Source organism: Salvelinus sp. IW2-2015, unplaced genomic scaffold, assembly GCF_002910315.2.
Source record: "Salvelinus sp. IW2-2015 unplaced genomic scaffold, ASM291031v2 Un_scaffold5862, whole genome shotgun sequence".
Taxonomy (NCBI): Eukaryota; Metazoa; Chordata; class Actinopteri; order Salmoniformes; family Salmonidae; genus Salvelinus; species Salvelinus sp. IW2-2015.
Genome location: NW_019947127.1, coordinates 1 through 9381, shown reverse-complemented (window position 1 = coordinate 9381; position 9381 = coordinate 1). Strand labels below are relative to the sequence as shown.

The 9381-nt window shown below is 43.7% G+C and overlaps 2 long non-coding RNA genes across 2 annotated transcripts in view; both read right to left on the bottom strand.

Moving 5' to 3' along the window:
- The window catches only part of LOC139026799 (uncharacterized), a 6985-nt gene extending 1415 nt beyond the window's left edge, over positions 1-5570 (bottom strand). Inside the window, exon 1 of the long non-coding RNA XR_011478738.1 lies at positions 5369-5570. This is a non-coding gene — a long non-coding RNA (uncharacterized lncRNA). The remainder of the gene's footprint in view (positions 1-5368) is intronic.
- A 368-nt stretch (positions 5571-5938) lies between these two features.
- On the bottom strand, positions 5939-9059 carry LOC112078554 (uncharacterized). The gene is made up of 3 exons (XR_011478739.1): positions 7946-9059; positions 6024-6330; positions 5939-5964 (listed from the first exon to the last, which is right to left on the bottom strand). It is a non-coding gene; the product is annotated as an uncharacterized lncRNA (long non-coding RNA).
- Positions 9060-9381: the final 322 nt, after the last annotated feature.

Genomic DNA, 9381 nt, shown 5'->3' with positions numbered 1-9381 from the left:
TGCATCTTGACCTCGTAAGAAGTCGTACTTGCTGATACAGAAGATATTGAAACTTTAACGTCATTTTAAACAGGCGGTAGAATGTACAGAGCAGCCAAATTCAGAGAGTGTCACAGATTCGCGACCAAATTCACTTTGAACAGATCCGAGATAAACGGGAACTATTTAAAGTTCTTCTGGTTCAGTGGGGTCTCCCACAGTTCTCTCAGGGCGGTCAACGTCATCTGAGAAGGGTCCTTAGTGGTGCACAAACTATAACTGAAAACATCAATGTTCATATGTTCTGTATATTTCCATGTTTTAAAGCATAATAACTAGAATGAAAAGTAAATGAATGCATCCATTCCGTAGTCTAAGTGTTTTATTATCCACTCAGGTTTAGTTGAGAATTTCAGGATATTTGACCTAAATCTATTACCATTTCCATTATTACCATTTTCACCAGATTGACCCATTTAAAATGGCCTTAAAAATCAAAATGTAACGTGTTATCCGACCTAACTTTGTGTATCTAAAATGATTGTTTGTTCTAGGATGGATGACAGCCTGTACCAAGCAAAACAATTAAAATAAAATTCAATTCCAGGTTGGCTGGTCTACTACTGTTCAATCTAAGACTACACTTTAGCTAGTTAGCATTTTAACTGTGTGAAAGGGTAAATTAATGCATCCGTTCCATAGTCTAAGTGTTATAGACTTTAGCTAGCTAGTTAGCATTTTAACTGTATGAAAAGGTAAATTAATGCATCCATTCCATAGTCTAAGTGTTTGAAACTTTAGCTAGCTAGTTAGCATTTTAACTGTGTGAAAGGGTAAATTAATGCATCCATTCCAATAGTCTAAGTGTTATAGACTTTAGCTAGCTAGTTAGCATTTTAACTGTGTGAAATGGTAAATTAATGCATCCATTCCATAGTCTAAGTGTTATAGACTTTAGCTAGCTAGTTAGCATTTTAACTGTGTGAAATGGTAAATTAATGCATCCGTTCCATAGTCTAAATGTTATAGACTTTAGCTAGCTAGTTAGCAGAGCAGAGATCCATAATGCTGTATTACTTAGCCTCGATAACTGTTTGTACAGTATGTCGACCCTGGCGTCTACTTCAGACCTCATGGGGTTTCAAGGATGAGCAAGGAAGACCACTATCAGTCTGGCCATGTGGAGAAGACCACTATCAGTCTGGCCATGTGGAGAAGACCACTATCAGTCTGGCCATGTGGAGAAGACCCACTATCAGTCTGGCATGTGGAGAAGACCACTATCAGTCTGGCCATGTGGAGAAGACCACTAGAAGTCTGCCATGTGGAGAAGACCACTATCAGTCTGGCCATGTGGAGAAGACCACTAGAAGTTGGCCATTGGAGAAGACCACTATCAGTCTGTCCATGTGGAGACCACTAGAAGTCTGGCCATGTGGAGAAGACCACTAAGAAGTCTGGCCATGTGGAGAAGACCACTAGAAGTCTGGCCATGTAGAGAAGACCACTATCAGTCTGGCCATGTGGAGAAGACCACTAGAAGTCTGGCCATGTGGAGAAGACCACTAGAAGTCTGGCCATGTGGAGAAGACCACTATCAGTCTGGCCATGTGGAGAGACCACTATCAGTCTGGCCATGTAGAGAAGACCACTATCAGTCTGGTCATGTGGAGAAGACCACTATCAGTCTGGCCATTGGAGAAGACCACTAGAAGTCTGGCCATGTGGAGAAGAACAACTATCAGTCTGGCCATGTAGAGAAGACCACTATCAGTCTGGCCATGTGGAGAAGACCACTAGAAGTCTGGCCATGTGGAAAAGACCACTAGAAGTCTGGCCATGTAGAGAAGACCACTATCAGTCTGGCCATGTGGAGAAGACACTAGAAGTCTGTCCATGGGAGAAGACCACTAGAAGTCTGTCCATGTGGAGAAGACCACTAGAAGTCTGGCCATGTGGAGAAGACCACTAGAAGTCTGGCCATGTGGAGAAGACCACTAGAAGTCTGGCCATGTGGAGAAGACCACTAGAAGTCTGGCCATGTGGAGAAGACCACTAGAAGTCTGGCCATGTGGAGAAGACCACTAGAAGTCTGGCCATGTGGAGAGGACCACTATCAGTCTGGCCATGTTAGAGAAGACCACTATCAGTCTGGTCATGTGGAGAAGACCACTATCAGTCTGGCCATGTGGAGAAGACCACTAGAAGTCTGGCCATGTGGAGAAGACCACTAAAGTCTGGCCATGTGGAGAAGACCATAGAAGTCTGCCATGTGGAGAAGACCACTAGAAGTCTGTCATGTGGAAAGACCACTAGAAGTCTGCCATGTGGAGAACCACTAGAAGTCTGGCCATGTGGAGAAGACCACTAGAAGTCTGCCATGTGGAGAAGACCACTAGAAGTCGTCCATGTGGAGAAGACCACTAGAAGTCTGGCCATGTGGAGAAGACCACTAGAAGTCTGGCCATGTGGAGAAGACCACTAGAAGTCTGGCATGTGGAGAAGACCACTAGAAGTCTGGCCATGTGGAGAAGACCACTAGAAGTCTGGCCATGTGGAGAGGACCACTATCAGTCTGGCCATGTAGAGAAGACCACTATCAGTCTGGTCATGTGGAGAAGACCACTATCAGTCTGGCCAGTGTGGAGAAGACCACTAGAAGTCTGGCCATGTGGAGAAGACCACTAGAGTCTGGCCATGTGGAGAAAGACAACTATCAGTCTGGCCATGTAGAGAAGAGCACTATCAGTCTGGCCATGTGGAAAGACCACTAGAAGTCTGGCCATGTGGAGAAGACCACTAGAAGTCTGGCCATGTGGAGAAGACCACTATCAGTCTGGCCATGTGGAGAAGACCACCAGAAGTCTGGCCATGTGGAGAAGTGCAGCTATAGTGAGGGGTAACAGGTTTAATCAGGGCCAGCATGAGGGATACAGTTTATCCTGTGTAGGTGACTGTAGACCACTAGAAGTCTGGCCATGTGGAGAAGACCACTAGAAGTCCTGGCCATGTGGAGAAGACCACTAGAAGTCTGGCCAGTGTGGAAGACCACTAGAAGTCTGGCCATGTGGAGAAGACCACTAGAAGTCTGGCCATGTGGAGAGGACCACTATCAGTCTGGCCATGTAGAGAAGACCACTATCAGTCTGGCCATGTGGAGAAGACCCACTAGAAGTCTGGCCATGTGGAGAAGACCACTAGAAGTCTGGCCATGTGGAGAAGACAACTATCAGTCTGGCCATGTAGAGAAGAGCACTATCAGTCTGGCCATGTGGAGAAGACAAACTATCAGTCTGGCCATGTAGAGAAGAGCACTATCAGTCTGCCATGTGGAGAAGACCACTAGAAGTCTGGCCATGTGGAGAAGACCACTAGAAGTCTGGCCATGTGGAGACGACCACTATCAGTCTGGCATGTGGGAAGACCACCAGAAGTCTGGCCATGTGGAGAAGTGCAGCTATAGTGAGGGGTAACAGGTTTAATCAGGGCCAGCATGAGGATAACAGTTTATCCTGTGTAGGTGACTGTAGCTATTAGTTATGTTTTGAGCATCTTAGCAACACAATGGTTCTATACAGCGGTCAACATTCTACAAGGAAGGAGACACTTAATCAATTAAATAATCATTACCAGGTTACCCCGGATACAAGACTTAGATGAGTGATAACTCAGTTCTAGAATGTTGTCATTGATGAGAATGAATTTTAATTAAAAAAACGACTGACATTGTATACTGAACCAAAATATAAACCACAACATGCAACATTTCCAGATTTTACTGAGCTACAGTTCATGTAAGGAAATCAGTAAATTTAAAAAACTGTATTAGGCCCTAATCTATGGATTTCCCATGACTGGGCAGGAGAGCAGCCATGGGTGAGCCTGGGAGGGCACAGGCCCACCCACTGGGAGCCAGGCTCACCAATCAGAATTAGTTTCATCAGCTGTTCGGTTGGCTGGTCTCAAGCAATCCTACAGGTGAAGAGGCCGGATGTGGTCCTGGGCTGGCATGGTTACACGTGGTCTGTGGTTTCAGTCCGGTTGGAGGTATCGCCAAATAACCTAAAACAACGTTGGAGGCGGCTTATGGTAGAGAATTGAAACATTCAAATCTCATGCAACAGCTCTGGTGGACATTCCTGCAGTCAACGTGCCAATTGCCCGCTCCCATCAAACTTGAGACATCAGTGGCATTGTGTTGCACATTTTAGAGTGACCTTATATTGTTCCCAGCACAAGGTGCACCTGTGTAATGATCATGCTTTTTAACCAAGCTTCTTGATATGCCACACCTGTCAGATGAATGGATTATCTTGACTAAGGAGAAATACTCACTAACAGGTGATGTAAACAAAATTTGTGCACAAAATTTGAGAAACAAACACTTTTTTTGTGCTATTGAATATTTCTGAAACATTGGACAAAACACTTTACATATATTCTGTTCAGTATAGTTTTCATGACAGAAGACAAATCTTTAAAAGGTACAGTATTTATTTATTCTGAGTGGTACATGCCCTCACACAGTCTGGATCTATAGGCTCCTTCCCACTATATGGTTGATATGTCAAGTGGTAAAATCCCAAGTTATTAATTAAAAAGTTTATGGAAAAAACTGCACTTGTCCTCATGTGAAAATGACAGCTTATTATATATTCTACAGCTGTGATGTCATCAATCGGCAGGTATTCTAGTGGTTAGAGCGTTGGGACAGTCACCGGACGGTTGCTGGATCGAATCCCCGAGCTGACAAGGTAAAAATCTGTCATATCCCCCCTTTCCAAATCATATCAAGGTAAATCTGTCATATCCACCCTTTCCCCCATCAAATCAAGGTAAATCTGTCATATCCCCCTTTCCCCCATCAAATCAAGGTAAAAATCTGTCATATCCCCCCTTTCCATCAAATCAAGGTAAATATGTCACATCCCCCCTTTGCCCCAATCAAATCAATCCTGACTTACGTGCACTTTTCTTACAACAAATCCATTCCAAGGTTCAGAGTCAGGCACTGAAAGGGATGTGGCTCTTAACATCCTTCCTGTTGGCAGGTCTCTATAGGTACCACTTCCTGTTGGCGGTCTCTATAGGTGACCACTTCCTGTTGGCAGGTCTCTATAGGTGACCACTTCCTGTTGGCAGGTCTCTATAGGTGACCACTTCCTGTTGGCAGGTCTCTATAGGTGACCACTTCTGTTGGCAGGTCTCTATAGGTGACACTTCCTGTTGCAGGTCTCTATAGGTGACCAGGGGATTCTCTACCACATCAGAATGCCTCCATGGAGATCTTCAGTGGAACCATGTTGGGGTTCCCAATATCGTCTGTACCGATGTGGAATGAGAGTGGAGGAAGCCAACCAACCAGGTGCAGTCAGAGGAGGACCTGTACCTGGCTGACGACTTGGTTGGCTTCCTCCACCCTCTGTCCCGAGAGCCCACAGTGGAGGACCTGTACCTGGCTGACTTCCTCCCCCCTCTGTCCCGAGCGCCACAGAGGAGGATCATCAGTGGGTAAGGAACCATCTCTGGGGCAGGTTCAGTAGAACGGCATGACTCCTTGACCTGAGCCAGAACACCTGCTACCCTCCCTTTCAGCCTGTCTGTACTGGACACTGTTTAAAGAAACAAGGGCACCTGGGCATGGCGCTGTCGGTGGAGCAGCAGGAGGATACGACAGGCAACAGTTGGAAAACAGACCAACCTCAACTGGCACACCATGAGGAGAGGAGGATGACAGACAGTCATTATGGAGCAGTGGTTAGGACCAGGAGCGTTACTCCGTCGCTGCAAAAAAAAAGTCCTCAGATCAGTCGTTGGATGAGCTGTTGTCTGTAAAGTGGGTCTCAGATAATGAAGAGGATGATGTCAAGGCATTCAAAATGGCTACAAGGATGGATGTGCAGGAGTCAGGGCTTTGAGGTCACAGGGTCACCGGATGGTCTGGGATCCTGGGTGCCTCGCCGGATGGTCTGGGATCCTGGGTGCCTCCCCGGATGGTCTGGATCCTGGGTGCCTCGCCGGACGGTCGGGATCCTGGGCAACACAGCGGTGGTGGAGGTCAAGTGTTCCTATGGTGCCTAAAGGGACCTGACCACTGAAGAGGGAGTGAAGTCGAAGGATTTCTATATCCAAGTGGAGGGAGGGTCTTGATGCTTCTGTGAAGACAGTCCTTACTGGCACAGGTCCAAGGTCAGCTCCACATCACTGGAAGGGAAACTTGCTTCTTCGTTGTCGTGGACCACCAAGCCTTCATCACCATCCAGCGTGATGACCTCTGGCAGACTCCTATTGCTGGACTAGAGGAGTGTTTCAAGGACCACATGCTCCCAAAGTCGGCACTGCAACAGTGAACTGTAAATATCTTATAAATAGTTTTTTACAACATTGAACATCAGTAAATATCTTGTAGATAGATTTTACAACAGTGAACTGTAAATATATTGTAAATAGTTTAAACCTGGCACTGGATCATCATTCTCGTCACGGGCCTCGTCCTCCTTTCAGTACCTGCTTTCAGGGAAGACGATGGTCCAAAAATATTCCCATAGTTCATACACATACACTAGACTCACGAATAAGTTATATTACATCACACACACTAGACTCCCAGAATAAGTTATATTACACACACATAGACTCCCAGAATAAGTTATATTACACACCACTAACTCCCAGAATAAGTTATATTACACCACACTAGACTCCCAGAAAAAGTTATATTACACAACACTAGACTCCCAGAATAAGTTATTTACACACACTAGACTCCCAGAATAAGTTATATTACACACACTAGACTCCCAGAATAAGTTATATTACACACACATCAGCTCAGACTCCCAGAATAAGTTATATTACACACCACTAGACCCCAGATAAGTTTATTACACACACACTAGACTCCCAGAATAAGTTATTTACACACACACTAGACTCCCAGAATAAGTTATATTACACACACACTAGACTCCCAGAATAAGTTTATATTACACCACACTAGACTCCCAGAATAAGTTATATTACACACACTAGACTCCCAGAATAAGTTATATTACACACACTAGACTCCCAGAATAAGTTAAATATTACACACATAACACATAGACCTCCAGAATAAGTTATATTACACACACTAGCTCCCAGAATAAGTTATATTACACACACACTAGACTCCCAGAATAAGTTATATTACACACACACTAGACTCCTAGAAAATAAGTATATTACAACACACCCACTAGACTCCGAATAAGTTATATTACAACACACACTAGACCCCAGAATAAGTTATATTAACACACACTAGACTCCCAGAATAAGTTATATTACACACCTAGACTCCCAGAATAATGTATTATTACATACAAGCAGCCAACTAAAGTAATGTCGTTAAAGTAAGTTTCAGGACTACAAAGACTGGTCTGAGTTCAATCACAAAGACGGTCCTGAGTTCAAATCAAAGACTGGTCTGAGTGTCATGAGTTCAGTCACAAAGACTGGTCTGAGTTCAGTCACAAAGACTGGTCTGAGTTCAGTCACAAAGACTGGTCTGAGTTCAGTCACAAAGACTGGTCTGAGTGCATCTCTTCACAGTTTCATTCAGTAGTATGATAACTGCATTTTATCATGGACACAGTGGGAATTTATATCTGTGATGTTTCAATTATTTCTTACCCCGTTGGCTGTGTGGAGCTTCCTTTTCTGGTAAATACAGGGCCATTTTATCTTTCCTAACAGGAAATGGCAGCTGCCTGAGCATTTGCAATAGTTAAAGTAATTAGCAGATGTTTCCGTTTAGTTCGTTTTGCTGTTGTACCAGGTAATTTAGATAATGCAACAGCACAGCATCATGTCAGTCCCGCCCAAAAAACTATCAATTAGCCAGGTGAATATGTAGATATATCTGCACAGTATGCTTGTTTGTCAGCTAACTAGCCAGAGAGTTTAAGTGGAATGATTAACTCACAATATTTACATTCATGCCCTGCTTCTCGTGGGGTGAGCCTGATGTTCCCGCCTCATGTCTAAACAAGTCAAAATGTCGATTAAGCTCTTTTTCAATCCTGTATCACCATCTTTATCTGGACAGAAAACACATTGTTTTAAGTAAATACAAACACATCTTGTACAGTCTAGGGTACTATTTGCCCTGAAGAGGTGAAACATTGCGATGAGTCTAGCTAGCCAACTTTATCTAATGTAGCTAACTAACAAACCAAGGTACCTAACTAGTTAGCCCATCAGGCAATATTTAGCTAGCTAGTTATTTAACATTAGCTTACCGTTCCGTGCAGTCAGACTTTTCTAAGCGGTGACGTGCTAGCTAACCAACTATCCTTGCCATGGTGCCGGCCTAACGTTAGCTAGCAAGTCTGACTATACGAACGGTGAGTTAGCATCAACTAGTTAGCTAAATATCCCTTCCCTGGTGGGCTAACGTTAGTTAGCAAGTCTGACTACACGAACGGTGAGTTAGCATTAACTAGCTAGCAAAATATCCCTTCCTTGTTGGGCAAATGGTAGCTAGCATGTCACCACATTAAAAAGTTACACAAATTATAAAATACAAATGTGTACTTATCGGAGTAGTGGTTTAAATCCGGTACATAGCACAGAAACATGCTTGCTTCTGATCGACGGAGAGACCTAATGTTAGCTAGTTCAATACAAAGGCTAGAGGGTAATTAAAAAAATTATAGTACTGTGAAAATACTAAGGTAGCTAACTAGGTAATTTGTAAAATAATAAACAAGAATACACATGAGAAATACACAATATCAATTACTTACACGAAAAAACAAAAAAAAGGCTATAATATCTACTTGCTAGGGTAACTTGATACTTGTTGATGAGAGTTTGCGTGGAGAAATGTGTCTTGAGGGGTGACGTCGAAGCTTGCGACAGGATGTGTAGTTCTGTACGATAGCCACATTAGCGGCTAATTAGCGTTTCATTTTTGGGGAGGTAATTACAGGTGAATATATTGATAAAAGTTCCCTTGTCCAAGAGAGATTTCCATGGTTATCAAAACGTCACGCCAGGGTAAGACTACATGAAACACAGACCTGGTATGAAGTAGTCTCAGGTGAAGAAATGATTAGTGTAAAAAAAACAATTGGAACCATTTCCTGTTTTTACCGCTAGGTTTTAGGGGTATTATGACCCATACTGTTGTACTCTATAGTCTGATAATGAAGCTGTACACAGGTGAAGACCAATGATGTAGATAAACCCTGGATGACTGACGGGGCGCTGTTGAAGCCACCGCTCAGCCATCTAAATGTATTATGTCTACATCTCTACTGTAGGGCTCTGTTACTACATTTATTATGTCTACACCTCTACTGTGGGGCTCTGTTACTACATTTATTATGTCTACACCTCTACTGTGGGGCTCTGTTA